This window comes from Pseudorca crassidens, chromosome 21, assembly GCF_039906515.1.
Source record: "Pseudorca crassidens isolate mPseCra1 chromosome 21, mPseCra1.hap1, whole genome shotgun sequence".
Classification (NCBI taxonomy): Eukaryota; Metazoa; Chordata; class Mammalia; order Artiodactyla; family Delphinidae; genus Pseudorca; species Pseudorca crassidens.
Window position 1 is genome coordinate 23153518 of NC_090316.1, and position 21407 is coordinate 23174924.

Genomic DNA, 21407 nt, shown 5'->3' on the forward strand with positions numbered 1-21407 from the left:
CTGGGCATATACCCTGAGAAAACCATCATTCAAAAAGAGTCATGTACCACAATGTTCATTGCAGCACTATTTACAATAGCCAGGATGTGGAAGATTATATCTTAAAGCGTGAGATCTGCCCATTTTTACTCTGTCCTCCGTCTGTATATGTTCATTGTTATGGAATGCTCCAGCCATTCAGCTATGGAACCTAAATCCCTATGGGGCTTGCTACGGTGATGAATGATTCATGATAACTTAAAGACATGAGATTTAGCTTTAAAAACATTCTCTTTTTATTGAATCATTAATAATTGTGATTATCTAGTTTTCACATAAACCAATGTCCCCAAACAGAAAGGCAAACTGATGCACTGAATCTGAAAGAAAACTCATCAAGCCTTCCAAACTTATTTCCATGTTTTGTTTGTGCTTGTTATGATTCAGGAACTTTTTTAAAAAAATGTTTTTAGGTTGTAACCATTTGACTTTAACTTACTGAGTAACTTGGTCCAAAGAAAGGCCAAGTTATTTGGTCAAAAGAAAGGCCAGAATAGAAAGGAAGAGGCACAATGGTATCCTTATCACTGTATATATTCGAGGTGAATTTTTATTGATCGCTGGGAGTCAAAACAAGTTTTTAAAAAATAGGAGGGAAATATGTGTAAGAACTTTGTGGACCAGGAGAAGACAGTGACCTCTCTCTACTACCAAGTAATGTCAGGTGTTTGATTGATTATTGATGATACTCATCTTGAAGCCACGGAGAAAGCTTGTGAAAAATGCATTTGCTAGTCCAGCTTCATCTACTCCGGGAGTAAGTTTTTGTTTTTGGTTAACCAACTTTTCTTCAAGAAAGAGAAAACAGAACTATATGTAATATATGGGGTTTTTTGTTTGTTTTTTTGTGTTTTTTTAGTGGTACGCGGGCCTCTCACTGTTGTGGCCTCTCCCGTTGCAGAGCACAGGCTCCGGATGCGCAGGCTCAGCGGCCATGGCTCACGGGCCCAGACGCTCCGCGGCATGTGGGATCTTCCCGGACCGGGGCACGAACCCGTGTCCCCTGCATCGGCAGGCGGACTCTCAACCACTGTGCTACCAGGGAAGCTCTAATATATGTTTAATCAACTGTTCTTCAACAAAGAGAGAACAGTATATGTAATGTATGTTTAACCAACTTTTCTTCAAGAAAGAGAAAACAGAACTATATGTAATATGTGTTTAACCAACTTTTCTTCAAGAAAAACAGAACTATATGTAATGTATGTTTAACCAACTTTTCTTCAAGAAAGAGAACACAGAACTATATGTAATATGTGTTTTCAAAACCCTCATCTATCCACTGCATGATCCTCCTGCTCAGTTTTGTGAATTTTATTCTTTTGTGAATAATATTTATTTTAACAATTTGTCTCATTTTGAGCAGGTTCCCCAAATGAGGATATTTTAGGAACGCGATCACAAAGCAGAAGAATCTGAGGAAATTGACAACAGGGAGTATGTTCGCTCACTCATGAACTTCGTTAAGTATTGATTAAGCACTTACAGCATGCCGAGCACTGCTGAACCGGGATATAGTGGTAAACAAGAGGAATAAGGTCCCTGACCTCAAATAGCAACAGATCAGTAAAGATGACGTTGGGGAGTTTGCCAGTGTGCCCCAGCAAGCAACAACGATAAAAACCTTTTTCAGGTTGTGCTTAGCCTGAAAGTTGCGTCTTTCTGCCCCAAACAGCTAAGGCTGTCTATAAAGTCACTCCTGGTGACACTGAAAAGTGAAGATGCTCAGAGCAGAGGACCAAGGTCAGCAGACTCTTCCCAGGTAAGAGAGAGAAAGACATCACCTCCAACAAGCTGTGGTCCGGGTTTGCAGGTGCACATTGGAAAAAGGCTTCTTTAAGACACTATTTATAGGATGAATCAGCAGTGGTTACTAGGAAGCAACTGAGATACAGTTGAAGCATCTGTGCTTAACTTTTGAGTACTTCAGACAGGGAGGCTGGAAATGCCACACAGGCACGATAAAGGCTCTGAAATAAGTGCAATGTGAGGTCATCTATATGGATGGGGGCCCCTTCCCTTTAATATCCAAGTGAAGTGACTCAAAACTCCATCCTCTACAGGAACAGAATTTTTCTTTCTCACTCCTCCTTGGTAGGTCATCTTCCTCTAGGACTTGAAAATAAGATTGGCTTTGTCTCGTCTGCTTGAGAATCGGTCTGCCTTCAGCCTGTGGGCAGAGACCCACACATTGGAATTAGGTGCAAAGTCTTAAGCTTCTTTCTGGGCTATCATCATAGAACTGTGCTCTCAAGGAGATTCTCATCTTCAGCTGAAAATAAGGTGAAAGTTAAGGCTTATTTTTCTCTGGGAGGCAAAATAGAATAGTGGTTAAAGGCTTTAACTTCTGAGTCAGAATGTCCAGGTATGAATTTTAGATCTGCCAAAATTCTATGACATTAAGCATCTAAAACCCTCTAAACTTTAGTCCTCTCCTCAGAAAATGGTCCTGTTAGTTGTATTTACCTCATAAGATTGCTGTGAAGATTAAATGAGATGATGCATGCAAAGAATTTGGCACAGTGCAGGATACAGAGTAAGCATAAATAAGTATTAGAAATTATGTATAAGGACCTTATCTACCACTCTTTAATTTTCTTAGGGAAGTCTGAGTTGTTTATGTTCCACTTTGTTAAGAAAGAGAGAATCTGGGTCTAACAAACTGAATTAATGACTTTGAGCAGAAAAACTCAGATTGGTTTTAACTGAAAGTTTCCAACAGTTGGAACATATTTCATGTCTTCAGAGTGTAAGGTAACTGGAGATGTTTTAACTACAGCATTCTGAGTCAGTCCCCGTTTTTCCCCCCAAACACACAATTGTCCTCTAAGATTTAAAAAAATTCCACAGCCAAAGTTATGTCATCTTGAAGAGACAAAGACCTCTTCTCTTAGTCTTTTTTTTTTTTTGCATAAAATAAATTGTTCTAAAAGTTAACTCTCATCATTATGAAAGCAGAATTATTAATGGACTCTTGAAGATACACATAAGGAAAAATAAGCCCATGTTCATATTTCTCATCTGGCTTCAAAGAGAGATCATTTGGTCATAGCTTGGAGTCAGCCATCAGCTCCACCATGGAAAGAAATGACCTATTTAACTTTGGTATTTCTCACTGGAGATTAAAATATATAAAAGTTTAAAGAGTCGTGTCTGGATAGATCTATACAAAGAAATCTATATAAATATAGAGGTGTATATATATATATATATATATATATATATATGCTTAACGCTATAAAACTATATAAAATTATGATAAATGTATTTCAAATGCATGCATTTTACTTACAACTTAATATATTAAAATTCTATAAACATTTTGTTATAGCTTTTGCTATGCCATTTCCAGGAAGAAAATACAATTTCAGAAAAGTCATCTTAGATTTGTATTCCATGAATGCTTCACTTTTTTTTTTTCCATCTGGGTTGAAAAATAAGGGCAGACTTAATTCCATTCAACCGTGTCTTTAAACAACTCTTGGAGCAATGAGATTATAACAATGGAAAGTCCTAAATTGATGAGAGACTGTTCCTCTCTTTACTTCCCCAACCCTGATTTCTCAGGACCCAACCAGGACAGCAAACGACCCCTTGGTAGGGTGAGGGCTTGAGTATTTATAGGATGGGGCTGCTGCTAGGAGAAGTTACTATCGCTGTCCTTGCTGGAAATGAGCAGGTTCCGGAGTTGTCTTCTGCTTTCAGTCATCCCAACCCGCTCGGCCCCCAACCCGGGAAATGGCATTGCTAACAGTTTGATTATTTCTGAACTTCATACTTACCCCTTCATGATTTAGTTGTTTATGCTTCCAGAACAGTTGAGGAAAACAGAGTGACACATAGAAAATAATTAAATAATAGCATCATATTACAAATTGATGCAAGGTATAACTAAATATCAAATTCAGTGCTAAATTAGGAAATTGGTTATGTAAGGACTGAGCTATTCTAGAGAATGTTTGATCTTTGAATTCAGAGAGTTGCCTGGAGATTGGTGCAGGTGAGCACCGGTGAGGGAGAAGGGCTTGATAAGTGTGTGCTCATTGGGAACTCAAAGAATATATTTGATGGGACGGGTGGAGCCTGCTTGGAGAGGGGATGGATTGACGACCAGATAAAGGAGTTTGGGATTGATGATGTAGAAAATAGGGAAAACTCAAATGTTTCTGAGCAGGAAAAGCCTGACAAAAAGCTGAATGGCAACATTAATACTAAAATCTCAGTTTTCCAATGTGTAAACACTGACGTGTTTGCGCACTCATATATTACAAATATACTGTGCAAGGAAAAATTTGTTTGAGGGAGGTAGGAAACAAACAAATGTGTTATTGACATTAAGTGAGAAACTCAAATCTTTCAATTTTGCATTAACGTTAAAAGCATAAACCCTTCTTTTCAAAGTTTGCTTATAATCCAGTCATGTGTTAGTTCTGCCAACAGCTATGACAGCTCCATGTACATCATGAAAACAACAAAGGTAAGGAGCACAGGAGCTACTGTATCTGTGAGCATTTAGGTAAAATAGACACTGGTGCTACTTTATTTTGGGTTTGGAATTACATTCTTATTTCGGAAGTCCTCAAGTGCACAATCTAAAGAAATCTAAAGGAGCCTACAAGCTAATGGGATCCAATAGACAGTTTAGGATAACTTGCTGTTCATGGAAGCTGTGACGGATGCTGGCTCCCAAGAGGGGATGCTGGGCACAGCACACACGTGGATGCTGAACCAGACTGAGGTCTATGACAAGCAGAGGAATATGTGGCACCAAATTCTTTGTGAGCCAGGAACAAGAGGCACCATCTTCACATTGTGAGGTCTGGCTCACCCCTCTATTGGCTGAAAGAGGACCCTGGCCAAAAATAGAAAATGGGAAGTGATTTTCTGGAAAGCTTGCTTTATATTCATATTACTACATTTATCAGGGTTTCTAAAATGCTTAATAAATTAATTTTTTTCTGAACAAATACTTTTAAAAAGTTTTAATTGGATGGCATGTTATAAAAACATCACACATAATATGTATATATTTTAAAAATTAATTTCTTACACAGTTGTCAAAACACAAATTTTGTAGTTTAGTTCCTTAATGTGCCTAAGATGAAAATTTCTTTAAACAGGACAAATACTAACAGCCATCCTCTGCTTCGAATGCTTTCTGTTTTCCCCATATTAGAGAGGACGACTAGAATTCATGTTCTCAAATCAAGGCAAAAATATCTTTGAAACGGTATGAGTATTATGTAGGTTTTCCCTTTTAGTGCTCTTTTTAAAAGGCACTGCAGTTCATTTTTAAAAATTAAAGTCCACTGACATGTAGAATGATCATAAAATAGATGTTTCATTGTTAGTGTGGAAAGTTTCTATAACTGGGTTTTAATTAAGTTATTTTAAATGGATATTTCAAAACCTGAGTGGGTGTGTTAATAATGTGCTAATATATGCAGCTGGTAATGTCTTTTCTCCTATTGACTGTCAGTGAATTAAACTTTTATCAAGATTTGCCCCTGTCATTTCTTCCTCAACACCGCCCCCCTTTTTTTTTTCCCTACGTAGGCATTCTGGTGGCAACCATGAAAATACTCCTAACCAGGAAACAAAACTGTGAAGCCTATTACCAGGCTTCAAATCAAAACTTCCACTGTACATCTTTACATATTACGTCCACATTACTTAGGATGTCAAACAGCATTGATGCTTCAAAAGGAAGCCTATGGTATGTCATCTGAAGGTCAGGCACAGAAGACATTGCTATGAACACAGATCCTTTAGCTTTCATAACATGTTGGAGAAGAGGAAGGAGCTGCTGGATACAGGGAAGTCGGCTTGCTAGGGAAAAGTCAAGTCCCTCAATCATTTCATCCTGTTTTTATTACTGGGAACTCAGGGTTCTAACTCGGTACCACACAAACTCTCTGGAACCCACGCCAGATGGCTAGAGATGAGATTTGGATGAACTAAGAAGACTCCTTGCTCCCTGTTGCAGGGACTGATTTGGTTAAGACTGCCCTTTCCCAAGAGTGTCCCCATGGCTGGCCCACATGCCGGACATTCTGACTGACTCCAAACTATGTTTGCAGTTCACGTAACAGGCTCAGCAGACTTCAGTTCTATCGTGCCACCTGGTAATCTCTAGGAGCTGCAGCGAGTTCCCAAACCAGACATCCACTGTGGCTCCAGCCTTCTTGTTCTGGTCCACATCTCCCGTGCGCGTAGCCCTCTCACACTTCCAGCCCTCTTCCTATAGTTTATCTTCAGCATCACGCTGCTTCTGAGGCACTGGAGAGCATTCAAGAAAAGGTAAGGCATCAGTGACTTGGACATACATCAATACTAATATTCTCTCATAGCTTAAAAGGGCTGTGCCAGAGTGTCAAGAGGACAAGAAGTAGCCATACTACTCTTTAACCCACTGACCAGATTTGGGTGGTTCAAGGTAATACGTTCCGTTCTCATGCCTAGATGCTGCACTGGCATCAGCATGCTTACACATCAGTATATTTATGATAGAAATATACTGATCTGTAGAAATGAGTTAGATGACTAAAACCTGAGAATATAAGGGAAAAAAAGTGCTGTCTTGGATTTAAGCTGCAAACTCTAGAATAACATGTGCAGTTTCAATAAAACAATGTGCTCTGCTAGTTGGTTTGATAAATTGGTTAAGAGCAGGAAGGCAGGAGCAGGGCTAACTAGGTTCACATCTTGGTTCTACGACTTTTACGACTTGTGTGAGGTTTGGAAGAATTCCTGAACTTCTCCAAGCCTCAGCGTCCCCAGCTGTGAAATGGCAATGTTGACTCTCTCCTGTGATTGTTGTGAGAATTTAGTGAATTATTACATAATTAGAAAAGCCTCAAGAAGTCCTACCTGTTACTGTTATCGGATCAGGCGATAACGTTTGAATGGAACCCTGTTTGCAAAATAACTTTGACTCAGTGAAAGGCAAGTGAAGCACATGTTCAAAGAAAAGCACATTCATTCTACCTTCATAACAAATAAGGATATGGCAAATATTTTAATGTACAAATCACAGAGAGAAAATGCAAATTCAATACATTCCAAATACATTTGTTCAATAAATTCTGTTCTACCCAGCTTCTAGTATCTGAGTGATTTCAACATTCCCTTTTAAGTGGCTTCATTTGTTAAACCTCAGAAGCTGGTTTTACAAACTTGTTCTTCTGTCTCTTATTCTCAAACTTCCCATTTTTACCAAACCTGTAATGCCTACCAGCCCTGCTTTGATCTGTCAGTGCTGCCCTTACTTTCTTCCTACATCTTTACTAAGACAGGGGTTTGGAAACTAATATCTCCCAAAACTTCAAAACAAGTATTTCACAATCCTCAGAAAAATGCCCACATTATCTGTATTAAAATGGCACTCGGCCTCAGCACAGAAGCCAGAATGGACAAAGGAATTGGAAAGTTTATTATTTAAGGTAGGCTGGAAGAAACGACACATGCACAACCACTACAAAATGAGACGAAGTCCCTGATACTTAGCTACAGATGTAGACGTGGTTCTTGCCAGGTGGGGTCTTGCTAGAATAGAGCATCTCAGTTTCCCGGTGTTTCACAGCTTTTTCATGCCCATTCAGGAAAGACATGCTGAAAATTTACACACTTATGGGCAGACATCAGTGCCCCTCTGGATTCTTGATGGAAACCAATGATCAACAAGGCTACACCTTCAGTTAGGAGAAGAGCAAAGAGTTGTTAGAATGATGTTCCTGATGTGTATCTCTAACCCCACAGCAGTCCCGTTTCCACCTCCAGCTTTTCTTTATCACTTACTCTGCCATTGTATTGGCAATTTGATTCTGAACTTCTGGAGTCTGGAGTCTTCAGGGGCAGCTTGGCCCTGCTGACACTTGATTTTGGATTTCTGGCCTCCAGAGCCGTGAGAGAATAAATTTCTGTTGTTCTAGGTCACCTGGTTTGTGGCAGTTTGTTGCAGCAGCCTTAGGAAACTAACACACCCCATAAGTCTTACAATTCATTCTTTTTAACAGGAGCAATATTTAGTTTTACTAATAAGCAAAATTATTTCACTAAGACAGAGGTTATTTGTAAATAAAGTTACTTCACAAACACGATTTAAAATTATAGTTGTTATAAGACAACAAAATATATTTTAAATAATATTAAAATTATTTAACAAACTATTGAATCATAACGAGGAGATAATGTATAATCAGGACAACAACCTCCCTATAATCATTGTTTGGCCATTTGACATGAGCTCAACATCCAGTATAAATATTTTCCCAGCTATTCTGAGATGGGAAGATCCTGGCATGAATTTAATTTTTCAAAGTTTTGTTTTCTAATCATCCATGGGAATGATAATGTGTTTTTTCTTTAGATACCAAAGTGAAGTACAAATCTATAAAATACTATATTGAAAACAGGAAAAAACCATCTAATGGGAAAGGGGAAAAGAGGCATTAGATTCCTAGGGCTCTATACTAGATTCACCACCCACGGTCTCTTTCTCAACTCGATGGGAATGTTCTCTTCGGCTGTAGCCCGTTAACTAGCTGATCTTCTAGTATCTCGGGATATAGTAAGAGATTCCATCTTCCCACAGGGGGACATGCAAACGATAAACATACAAAGACCTAGAAAATTGACCAAAACACTGGAACAGGGTATGATTTAGCCAAACTCACTCAATTTACAGAGAAAAGCTATGGCCCAGAGAGATGATGTGAATTCCCTACTGCCGCATAGCCAGTTAATGCATCCTTACCGCTAATAAGTGCAGGACCAAGGATGCAGTAGGACTGGACTGCTTAGTAATGCACAAGCCTGCCAAGGAAAAGAAAAAAAAAAAATCAAAACAGCAGCAAATACAAAACACTACAAGATTTTAAAATGCTATTTTTGGTCACTGGAGGAAACTGATTTCTGCTTTCGATTCCACCTCTCTGTCCCTGAAGTGAGTAAGAAAGAGAAGTTCATGTTTCTTTTGAAAGCTATGTTGTCTGTTCAATAAAGTCTGAATAGTAAGAAATTAGGTTCTGCCCTGCCCTTGTCTGTATTTTTCAGCTGGGTATATATTCCCGAACTATGTCACACATCTGCAAGTAAATTAATCCAAGAGAAAAGAAAATGGTGCTTATTTAAGTCCAAAGCATTTCTTAAACATAAGCATTTGGTCCAATGGCTCCATTTTCAGAGCACTGATAACAAAATCCATACATTTAAACATTAAGAAAATAATAATAAGGAAAACCTTTTACTTTTTTTTTGCTTCTTCTCCATGACATTTCTTGAGGGTTTAGGCATTTGGCCCCTAATTTTATTTTCACTCCACAGCTCTGACAGCTGAGCCGCATAGCTTGGCATTTAAAAAAACCCAGTATAAGTGGTTGAAATATACAATTTCCTTGGTTTGGGAAGCCTTGAAATATCTGGACACTTCCTTCCCAGCCATCTTTGTTGGTTTTATTGACACGATGGGTCACACAGCTTTTTGATGAAAGATGAATCAGAAAGAAAAGAGGAATATAATTATCCAGTTTTGGGTCCCGTGGAGTGGAGATGAACTGGATGGCTCAGTGCAAACCCAAATTCCTGTCCTCTCCCCACAGCAGGACATGAATGTCAACTGAGGCTGCTGATTTCATGTTCTTGTCATTACTCGGACAGGAAAGCAGTGTTTTGTTTTTGAAGCATTGCCACTGTGTTTTCTGTAATCTTTATAATCATTTACTTCTAATCTCCTCTCAATCCTGCAAATTTAGTCTTCAGGTTCAGTCAGATCAGTCAGACCATCCTCCTCATCAGACAGTGCTTGTCTTAGGTTTCCCAACTGAATGCTGTCACCTTGGTAGCCTTGCTTCCCCAGGCCATTCTCAAATCCAGCCTTATCTCAGTTCCAGCCCCTTTGTAAACAACCTTCAGGTGAGATTTGTAGATTCCAAGCAAATTCGAGGCTCCATTCCTGCCTTCCTTTAGCTATATCTATGCTGGCTATTATTTCTCACAGAAATCACTCACTTCTTGGCACAGAGTATTGAATAGCCTCAGAATCTTTAGTTATACTGTTTGGGGACAGAGGCAAGACCCTGCCGCCCTTCAAGCTCCAACAGAAGCCATACAGAGCCATTTTCTTAACTACATTTGAAAACAAAAAAAAGCAATGCCTAGAAATGCCTCCATTTGCTGAGTTTGTAAATTGTGAATGAATTGCATATGTTTTCCATTGTTGTGGAAAAGGAAAATCTAAATTTTAAATATCTGCTCCTCAAAAATAAATGCAAGAAGGGATAATCCAGAGAAAATAAAATAAGAGCAATTTGCAATATTTTTTTTTTTTTTTCTACAAGGCCTAACGCGGGGCTGCAGGGTGAAGGAGTGGGTCATATAGCAAAGGTGGAGCTGGGAGTGGTTCTCCCTGGCGTTGTTCAGTGCAGTGGCCTCAGCTTTGGAGGAGTAGGCAGGTTGGGGAACAGATCCCTTCTCAGCTTAAACTTGACTGAATTGTGCTAACTGTCAGTTAGTGCAAGAGCCCTGGTAGAACACCCTCAAAGTAGCCTCAAGATGGGGAAGGACCCACCCTCCTATTGAATTGGAAGTCTAGGGACTGACATGTATTTTTTCCCAGTCTCTCAGTGTATTCTGCTTGGAACTGGGTTCACCCAACATTTAATGCCCCCTTGCCCTTTTAACGTAAAGACATGCATATGTTATTTATCTCTTTTCTCCATTCTTGTATATTCCAACCTTTCCAGGTTATTGCCATTATTTATGACTCTACTAAAATGTAAAACTGGCTTCAGAAATGTCAAACAGAATAATGGGAATGGAGAAATCAGAGACAGAAGTCAGCTATAACCAGTCCCATAGTTCCTGCTTCTACGTGGCAAATGTGACTTATTTTCTTATATAGAGTACTTTTGTGGCTATGGGAAAATACCATTCTTTAAAATGCAAACACACACACACACACACACCCCAACTTGTCCACAGAGGTAAAAAGGCCATTTGCTAAGATGTAAGTTTACTGAATTAAGTCTGTATTTAGTACTGCCTCAGTTTCATATTAAAGGGCTTACATGCTCTTTTTGGAGACAATATTCAGTACAGTCCTATGTAAGCTCATTTTGATAGGCTATATTTCAATCAAAAGGAAAAAACAGAAAACAAAATGAAAAAGAAAACAAAGCTAAATTATTCAAAATGGAAAAATTTTTGCAAAGCAATAAATACTGGTAAGTAAGGGTTACAAGTCAAAAATAATTGACCAAATTTCTGTTATCACTGTAAGTTAAAAAATAACTATGAAGAACTGGGGAAGTGGGGCCCCCCTATGTCTAGCTGTGAATCTTTTTCTAACTAACCATATAACAATAGACGAATTTCTCAGTATTATGTTATCTCCATTTCATCTGGGAGAAAGAGAATTTGAATAGACAATCTCTAAAGTCTTCTGAGACTCTTAATTTATATATACTTTTAAGTCATATACAAATTCAGATTGAAAAATATCAGAAGAGGTTAAAAGTGCATGATTGTGAAAAATTCACCTATTATTTTTTAATAATGGTATTTTTCTTTTAAAAATATGATTATGTTCATAGATTATAACCTATTTCTAATTTACAAATTTATTTTTGTGTCTAATCTCATTTGGAATATTATTAGAAATCCACAGGGTAGATGCCATTAAGCTGACTTTTAAGTGTAAACACTGATACACAGAAAAGTTAAGAGTAAATGTATAATGTATAAAGTATAATCCAAGTTTTCTGAGTCCTTCATACTATGCTTATTCTTTTAAGCCAAGCTACTTCTTCAAAGGTGCAAGAGACATAAATAACTTTTTAGAGAACCACTGAATACATCCCTAAAACACTGAGATTAATTTCAGTAAATCTGAGGGAGACAGTAGAAAACAGAAAAGAAACTGAGCTCTGAAAGACTCACCGTATCACGCATACAAATCTCTCCCATATGCAGGGGCAAGAGTGAGAACAGGCTGTTAAGATCGATTATGAATATATGCTGTCTTAGCTTGGTTCCCTGGAAACAGACTCTAAATTGGAGACTTGTGTGCTTGAGATTTACTGGGGATTGGTCTTGGGAATTATACATGCAAGGGAGTAAAAGAAGTAGGATTTAGCACAGGGCAAGGCTGAACCATGATGCAGTTGCAACATGGACCCCAAATGATTCTTCAGGGAGTTTTAGAACTTAGATCCCTACAGAGCTGTCCTCTAGTGAACAGTCCTTTATATGCCCTCATTGATCACCATTGGAGGCAGGCTTCTCCTGGGATGGAGACATGACACTGGACTGGGGGATTCCATTTTGCCAAGGGAGATTTTCACATAAGGACTCAGCTATGAGATGTCAGCACCCAACAGTCCCAGTGGCTAAGGTATTCAGTTCTCTCAACTAGTAAATGAGGACTATAGTAAGTAGGTTTTAAGGAAGGGATATAAGCAAATTGGCCTTCTAAAAGGCATATAAGAAGCACGCAAATCGGACTGGATTAATGGGACAACTCAAAGGTCTGAAATAGTCTTTGGCATTCAAGAGCAAGTTGACTTTCTCACCTGTCAACTTGACAGGTGTGGATAATCAGGTTTTTATGGAAATGGCATATGAGGTAAAAATTATCAAATTAAAATTTCCGTATACATTTTATCCCTATATCATATTTCTATTGTAGTACTGTTCAAAAAGTTATATGTTTTCTAAAAAATGGAGTACTAAGCAATCATTTTATTTCTAAGCCCACAAAATACATTAATTTTCCCCAAAGCTAACCTTTTTTTCTCTAGGGTTTTGAATAACAATAAAACACTTTGAATGCATTTGTCTAGACTATTTGAAGGTTTGTTTTTTGGTTTTATTTTTGCGGTACGCGGGCCCCTCACCGCCGCGGCCTCTCCCACCACGGAGCACAGGCTCCTGATGCGCAGGCCCAGCGGCCATGGCCCACAGGCCCAGCCACTCCGCGGCATGTGCGATCTTCCCGGACCGGGGCACGAACCCGCGTCCCCTGCATCGGCAGGCGGACACTCAACCACTGCGCCACCAGGGAAGCCCTGAAGGTTTTTAAAATATTTTTCAAGATGTGTTAACCTTTGTTTCTCTATGTGTTTAACTTCTATTCTCTCTGACAATCTTCCTTTTTTTTCCTCTCTGACAATCTTATATCTAGCTGGAAATCTAAACATTTCTTTCCACTCAAGAAATATATTAAACTGCAAAAACATGATATCCAGGGTCTGAACAAGACAAAACAAACCAACCTTGAGATATTCATGAACTTCAAATCATTCAAAATTCACAAATCTGTATACATTAGGCTGCAGGAATTTTAACAATACGTGTAATGTGACATGCTGTCTGCTTTACATCTAGACAAAATAAATAAAAACGGTAATGGTTTTGTGGAAATCTTAATACACGTGAACATTATAAGATACATTAGGTAGGAAGTCTGTTATGAACATTAAAACAGCATCTTATGACTTTTGCAATAAAGAACCTGACCCAGATATCTGGAGAGTACACATGATCACATCTCTTCTATTTTCTCAAGCATCCACAATTTAGACAGTTCCCGGTAAAGAGAAAATGTGATTGATTTTAATGCCATTTTCTTTCAGTCACTGCCATTTGGATACAGACTCTATGCATGAACCTCTTCCTCTACTTACCTTTTAAATATTGAAGTATCTCACAGCTAGGTTCTAAGTAGTCTTTTCTTACTCATACACACTCTCCTCCAGTTGATCTCAACTATCCCCATGAACGTAGATACCATCTGTAGGCTGAGAAATACTAATTATACCTTTAACCCAAAATGCCCTCCTAAATCTAAGCTTATATCCATTTGAAATCTACAATGAATGCCTCTTAAGCATCCCAGATAGGTTGATTGTCCCAAATATGTTGTCTGACCTTCCCAGACATATCCTGTCATGGTCATCTACATTTCAGTGAATGGTGCTGTCATTCATTTAGTTACCAGCCAAGCCAGCCAAGAACCCAAGATTCCCCTTTGACCCCTTCCTTCTCTCGTCCCTCACAACCACTCCTCAGCCTCTCTTGGTGTTCTGTCCATATCGATCTTATACTCAACTACTTTCCTCCACCTCCACTCTCATCACCCTGGTCCAACCCACAGTTATGTTGTTCCTGGATTATTCATTCACTGCTCTCCCGAAGTCTACTTTTGCCCTTTTCAACCTTCTCAACCATGAAGCTGAAAAAATAATTTTTTTAAATGTAGGGCTTCCCTGGTGGCACAGTGGTTGAGAGTCTGCCTGCCGATGCGGAGGACGCGGGTTCGTGCCCCGGTCCGGGAAGATCCCACATGCCACGGAGCGGCTGGGCCCGTGAGCCATGGCCACTGAGCCTGCGTGTCCAGAGTCTGTGCTACGCAACTGGAGAGGCCACAACAGTGAGAGCCCCGCGTACCGCAAAAAAAAAAAAAAAAAAAAAAAAGTAAATCCTGGGACTTCCCTGGTGCGTTGGTTAAGAATCCACCTGCCAAGGCAGGGGACAGGGGTTCGATCCCTAGTCCAGGAAGATCCCATATGCCATGGAGCACCTAAGCCCGTGTGCCACAACTACTGAGCCCACGTGCTGCAATTACTGAAGCCCGTACATTTTAGGGCCCACGTGCTGCAACTGCTGAGCCCATGTGCTGCAACTACTGAAGTCCGCACACCTAGAGCCCATACTCCACAACAAGAGAAGCCACCACAATGAGAAGGCCGCACCCTGCAACGAAGAGTAGCCCCCACTCGCTACAACCAGAGAAAACCCAAGCATAGCAACAAAGACCCAACGCAGCCAAAAATAAAACGTTTAGATAAGACAGATAGATAAATAAATAAATAAATAAATGTAAATCCTATCCTAGGAGCAAGACACTTCCCACTAAAGTCTTTCAGTGGCTTCCCATGACTGAGAGGGCCCTGCATGGCCTGACCCCTGCTTTTCTTTCTAGTCACCCCATTTCCCCAGCCACTGAACTCACTGTTCCATTCATACACCAGACTTTCCAATCTCATGATCTTCAAAGTTTCTCTTCTCTTGTCTTTTCATATGACTGGATCTTTCTTATCTGAGTCTCAGTTTAAACCTTACTTCCATAAAGGGCTCCCTACTCCAAACCATCTTAAAGTAAATTCTCTAGATGTTTTTCCCTCTATTTTAAAGACCTAATTATTATTAAATAAGGACCTGGAAATACCATTTTTGTTCTTTGTTACACTTTTCACAGTCTGGATTTTATTTGATTATTTGTTTTTCTCCCCGAGAAGAGTATGAGTCTGAGTCAGGACCTGTTCAAGTTAGATTCCCTAAACACAGTGCCTGTCCCATAGGTGATAAGCCAAAAATATTCTGGAGTGAATAAATGCATGGATGAATGAAATTTGGAATTTGAATTAAAATATCAACAGTACTAAAATTACAAATTCCCTTCTAGAAATTATTTTCTTAGAGCTTAGTAGGTAAGCATAACAGTAGAGATGTTCAACAGCCACCATCTTGGAACAAAGTTCTTCTTAAAGTCACAGTATGGAAAAATATAGGGAGTAAAATATTTCCATGAGAAAAAAATAGACCATTTGTAATAAGGTTGCCACAAATTTCAGGCTGTCTCAGAAGGAACTGGCTCTCTCCAGTTGAAGCCAAGCCAAGGACAGTAAACAGAGTGTGGTGATATATCTCAGAAATTGTGTACATTGGCAAAGTTGGAGGAAGACAATTTTTCAACTGCTGCTTCTATTATATTTGGGCACAGGATAGTATCATTAGTCTTTTTCTTCCTTTCAAGAACGACACAATTTACAATTTAAGAAACTCGTTTTATTTCTAAAAATAGGCTCTAATTTTATAATATTCACATTTAATAAGGTGTGAATTAATAGCCCCTTAAAACGATGTCATAAATTGGACATTTATTAAACCCTCCAGTTTTATTTAAATTTGCAACAAAATCACTATTGTAATTAAAACACTCGGGCTTAGCCTACCCTGGCATTGTAAAAGAGGACAAACTAGTAAAACATATTTTTATACTAAAATAAATAAGTAATCTTTGGTAACTCGTTTTATAATTTGGAAACAAGGCTAGTTTTCTTCTTGAAGGGAGGAATTTTATTCTTACCTCTGACATTATCCCTATTTACTGGGGTTTCAACTTCATTGCCAAAACTCCAATCCCCATTCATGATTTTGACAATGATGTATTTTGCTTTCCTGAGGCAGAGACAAAGCTATACGGCCACCAAACCTTTCTCATTTTCCTTCTGGGCACACCATGAGACTGTTTCCCAGTCTTGCTTACAGTTAGGGTGGAGCTATATGACCCATGTGCGTAGAAGTGATGTACACCACTTGCAGGTTTGACTTCTATTAACACCTTACAGGATCCTGTTTCCTCATCTGCTGGGCAAAGGTGGAGGCTTCCAGTGGAGGAGTCCAAAGATTTCAGATCCACAGCAAAGAAGGAACCTACGTCCCAGAGTAACTTCATGGAACAGAGACACCATCCTTCATCTTGACCATGCTGATTGGACTCTGACGGATGCAAGAGTTAAACCTTTATTTTGTTAAATAAATGAGATTTTTGGACCAGTGTCTTTATAGAAGTTAGCTTTTCCTAATACATCTGCAAAACTCCACTTTTCTATTTAGTTAAAAGTTGTGACCACTTATTGTTTTATTTTTTTAAATTAATTAATTAATTTATGGCTGCTACTCTTCATTGCGGTGCGCAGGCTTCTCACTGCAGTGGCTTCTGTTGTTGCGGAGCACGGGCTCTAGGCATGCGGGCTTCAGTAGTTGTGGCACGCAGGCTCAGTAGTTGTGGCACGCGGGCTTCAGTAGTTGTGGCACGCAGGCTCAGTAGTTGTGGCACGCGGGCTTCAGTAGTTGTGGCACGCAGGCTCAGTAGTTGTGGCTCGCAGGCCCTAGAGCGCAGGCTCAGTAGTTGTGGCGCACAGGCTTAGTTGCTCTGTGGCATGTGGGATCTTCCCAGACCAGGGCTCGAACCTGTGTCCCCTGCATCGGCAGGCGGACTTTCAACCACTGCGCCACCAGAGAAGCCCAGGAATACAGTTTTTGAAGGCAGTCCCTTAATTTAGGACCTGACACTCAATAAAGAGTGACTTAAAAATATGTGGTAGCATATATATGGTAAAACAATACCTTTACTTCTTGGAATATTTATCAGGCATAATGATAAGATAATGAATCAGAAAACAATATGCCAGAAGGCTTTTTTTAAACATAATTTGATCAGTTTATCACTATAAAAGAATCTGTTGTATCAAAAGAGTTATCAGACTGATTAACATGGGGAACGCTGATATGTAAACAAGCTTTACAATGTAAAGATCCTGCTATATAGTGTACAGTTGTGAACATATCAGAACCAGCAATAAAATAGAGATATTCAAAGGAGATCCTTTTGATTTCAGGGAGAATTCCCTCTTATTTACGATTATATGGGTTAAAGGAGGATTCCAATATTTAATGACAAATTAGGAGAGAACACACAAGGAAATTCAATCAAATTATAAGAAGAAAATAAAGTTAAATGTCAATGCACAGTAGGAAAAAGTATTTTATGCTATTATTTACAAATTGTAGATACAATTTTTGTTTCAGTTTATTTTCTAGGGACTAAAATAAACTAATACAAAAATCAAACTAATAAAAAATGTTTAATACTTTAAACATTTTTTAAAGTGTAAAATATTAACTTATAAAATCTCCTGATATAAAAATTAAACATTGGGCTTCCCTGGTGGCGCAGTGGTTGGGAGTCCGCCTGCCGATGCAGGGGACACGGGTTCGTGCCCCGGTCCGGGAGGATACCACATGCCGCGGAGCGGCTGGGCCTGTGAGCCATGGCCGCTGAGCCTGTGCGTCCGGAGCCTGTGCTCCGCAATGGGAGAGGCCACGACAGTGAGAGGCCCGCGTACCACAAAAAAAAAAAAAAAAAAAAAAAAATCAAACATTCTTCCACAGTAAAGAAATTATTCATATTTTAAATGCATGCAGAGCAATGAATATTTGCTTTTTAAGTGTAGAATACCTTTTAAGGCTCTTGAGAAGCATGCTGTCGCACATATTTTATTTTACCAAGTTAGTCCAGAGCATTCATCTTATATCTTTCCATTGAATTCTTCTTTGAGAAACTTTTCTGATGGGCACTGAAATTTTCCTTTCATCTTATAAAAAAGCACATGTAGATTTTAAAATTAAATGTTAATATTATCATTAGTTCCATAATAATCAGGGATCAAAAGTAACCTCTCTCTCCTCTTCCTTCTTTCTCTTCTCTTGATACAATTAAGAGCATCTTGAGAGTATCTTATTAAATACTTTCCTATTAGATACTCACAATATGACTTTAATTGTATTTATAATCAAGAACAATTCTGTTTCTTGTGAAGTTCTCACTAGGTACTTTAGGAATTCTGAATCCAAAGAGTAGTCATCCTTATCATTAATTGCATTCATAGACTGTGCCTAAAATTCCTCATTTTATCATAGTGGAATGTGAAGGAGGGCAAAAAGCCTTTCAACAACAACAGCACAGACAGGAGAAGCTGACCCATAAATCAGCATTAGTTCCTCCACCTGAAGCAGGAGGTGACCCTCACTCAGCCATAATTACTATGAACAGCCACTATAAGACGCAACGGGAGAAGGCTCAGTGAGGAATTTAGGAGTTATGGTGTGGATAGTACAAGTTCTTCTGTCTAATGATAGAATCTCAAAGGAGCTCTAATCAACTCCTATCTCTGCAGTGCCTTATGAAACATCCTTTCTACAGCCTGAAATATTTTTCCCAAAATAGAGCTATTTCTTTAAAAAGCAGACACCTTATGCCCCAGCCCCCCAAACAATGAACTTTCCACTGACAGTTTTCCCAAGTGGTACGACGGCTTCATGGGTATCACACAATCCCTTGGAAATTTTATTTTTTTTAATTTTAATTATTGGTGCATCTGGAACAAAGTTAGCAACTACATGGTAAATCAATTTCAGATTATTTATAAGAAATTCTGGGAGACAGACATCACATATACAGATAAATAAGCATCAAAATAAATAACATGAAAACAAAGTGTCCGGATGTCAATATTTTTTTCACTGCAATCGCTCTGATTAAAAATGCAGGGAGGACATTTCTAGTACAATCAAGAGATTTTTACAGTCTCTTCACTAAAATAATTCAAGATTTTTGGTTAGTGCTTAGAAATGAAAAGTTTCTCAAAAACCCTTATCATCAAAAATACAGGACAAGCCAAAAAACATGATATTTAAAAAATCCTTAGAGGATTTCTAGGGGCCCACTCCAAAGCCACTGAGCTTAATATAATAACTTGAATAGTTGAAAGATTTTATATGTATTGTACAGTGTCTTAGTTCACTAGGATTGCTATGACCACAAACCATAAACGGGGTGTCTTTTAAACAACAAACGTTTCTCACAGTTCTGGCAGCTGGGAAGTGCAGGATGAAAGCACTGATGGATTCAGTATCTGGTGAGGGCCCCCTTCCCAGATTGTAGATGGCTGTCTTCATGCTGTAACCTCACATGGTAAAAGGGTGGGGGAACCCTCTCTGGCTTTTTTATATGGGCACTAATCCCATTCGTGGGGCTCTACCCTCATGACCTCATCACCTCCCGAAGTCCCCACCTCCTAATACTATAACCTTGGGCGGGGGGGCATTTAGGATTTCAACATAAGAATATGTGGGGGACAAGCATTCAGTCCATTGTAACAAGGTTGTAGATTGGGTCAAATATGGAATTTTAAATTTACCCTGAATGAGATACAGGGGAATCTGACTGTATTGAAATTGGAATTGACATAAACCATAAAAGAAGCAGACTTAGAAAGGAAGTTTGTTCCTAACAATGTGAGGTTTTTAGAAGCCCAGAGTTGTCTCTCCTTCCAACCCCATGGAAATTGTGTGATGTCACTTTCCACCAAGCACAAACCCAGTCTATGAACCATCACTGTCACTGCCATCACCACTGCCACCACTGTTACAACTCCCTTTTGGGGAGATGGCTGCAGACCTCAAGGGAGCAGTGCACACGCCCAGGGCATGAGGAAGTGTGCAGAGCATATTAGCACAGTGCATTTAAGGAAATGGGAGGGTTTACCATTCATTCATTCAACAAGGATTTATGAAGATCTTCTGTGTGGGACACTCCATGCTGGATGCTGGGTATAGCGGTGAACCAGTCAGACACGGGCTTTGACTCTGTACTTATGCTCTACATATCACACAACAGATATGTACAACTCCAAATATGGAAAGTGGTATGACAAAAAGATAAAGTTACTCTATGTATTAGGGGGATTGATCTAATCAGGGAAGTCAGGGAAAGGATCTTGGAGGGAAAGATAGTTCAGCTAAGAGCTAAAGAATGAGCAGGATCTAAGTAGGTGAGAAAGGAAAGTAGTACCTTCCAAAGAGATAAAGCATTGTGTGCAGAACCTGTGGCAAGTCTTGATCAAAGGGAGCCTGGGTAGCTAGAGCGAGGAATGAGAGCAAGTGTGGTTTGGGATGCAGCTACGGTGGTAAATCCATGGACTATGTTAAAGAGATTTGTTTTTTATCCTACAATCAGTACAAATCCATAAGAGCACTTTAATGGGGGAGTGGCACAATCAAATGTTTTTATTCAGAAATTATTACACTGGATACTGAATAGAGATTTCTTAGAAGCTTTGATAAATATGAACTACTAAACACTGATATATACAATTTGAAATATATATATATATAATTTGAAAAGCAACAGGTAATGACTAGGCAATTCATTTTCTGAAACTGCAAACTAAATTCAACTGCTTGGGCCTAGAAGAATCAGATTTTACTTCTTAATACATGTACCAGCATGCCCCAAACTCTTAGTGACTAAATATGACACCTGTAAGATTTCTTTCATGATATTTAAGAATCAAAGATTACAGAAAGTGTATGTATACATACCATTATCAAAAATTACATTCATGTTTTAAACTTTCAGAATTGAAGTTTTGAAGAAACCAAACACAAAATCTATATGAGTGGAATTCCCTGGTGGTGCAGTGATTAAGAATCCACCTGCCGATGCAGGGGACACAGGTTCGAGCCCTAGTCCGGGAAGATCCCACATGCCGTGGAGCAACTAAGCCCGCATGCCACAACTACTGAGCCTGTGCTTTAGAGCCCGTGCGCCACAACTACTGAGCCTGCGCTCTAGAGCCCGTGCACCACAACTACTGAGCCTGTGCTCTGCAATAAGAGAAGCCACCGCAATGAGAAGCCCGCACACCGCAACGAAGAGTAGCCCCTGCTCACCACAACTAGAG

The 21407-nt window shown here is 39.2% G+C and overlaps 1 long non-coding RNA gene across 2 annotated transcripts; it reads right to left on the reverse strand.

Annotated features, from left to right (window-relative positions):
* Positions 1 to 251: 251 nt before the first annotated feature.
* LOC137216157 (uncharacterized) lies at positions 252 to 8648 on the reverse strand. 2 transcript variants are annotated; one of them, XR_010939615.1, is made up of 4 exons: positions 8521 to 8648; positions 7837 to 8012; positions 3822 to 7730; positions 252 to 2311 (listed from the first exon to the last, which is right to left on the reverse strand). It is a non-coding gene; the product is annotated as an uncharacterized lncRNA (long non-coding RNA). The 2 variants fall into 2 exon arrangements; XR_010939616.1 differs by lacking the exon at positions 252 to 2311 and having other exon boundaries at positions 5892 to 6318; positions 6910 to 7730.
* Positions 8649 to 21407: the final 12759 nt, after the last annotated feature.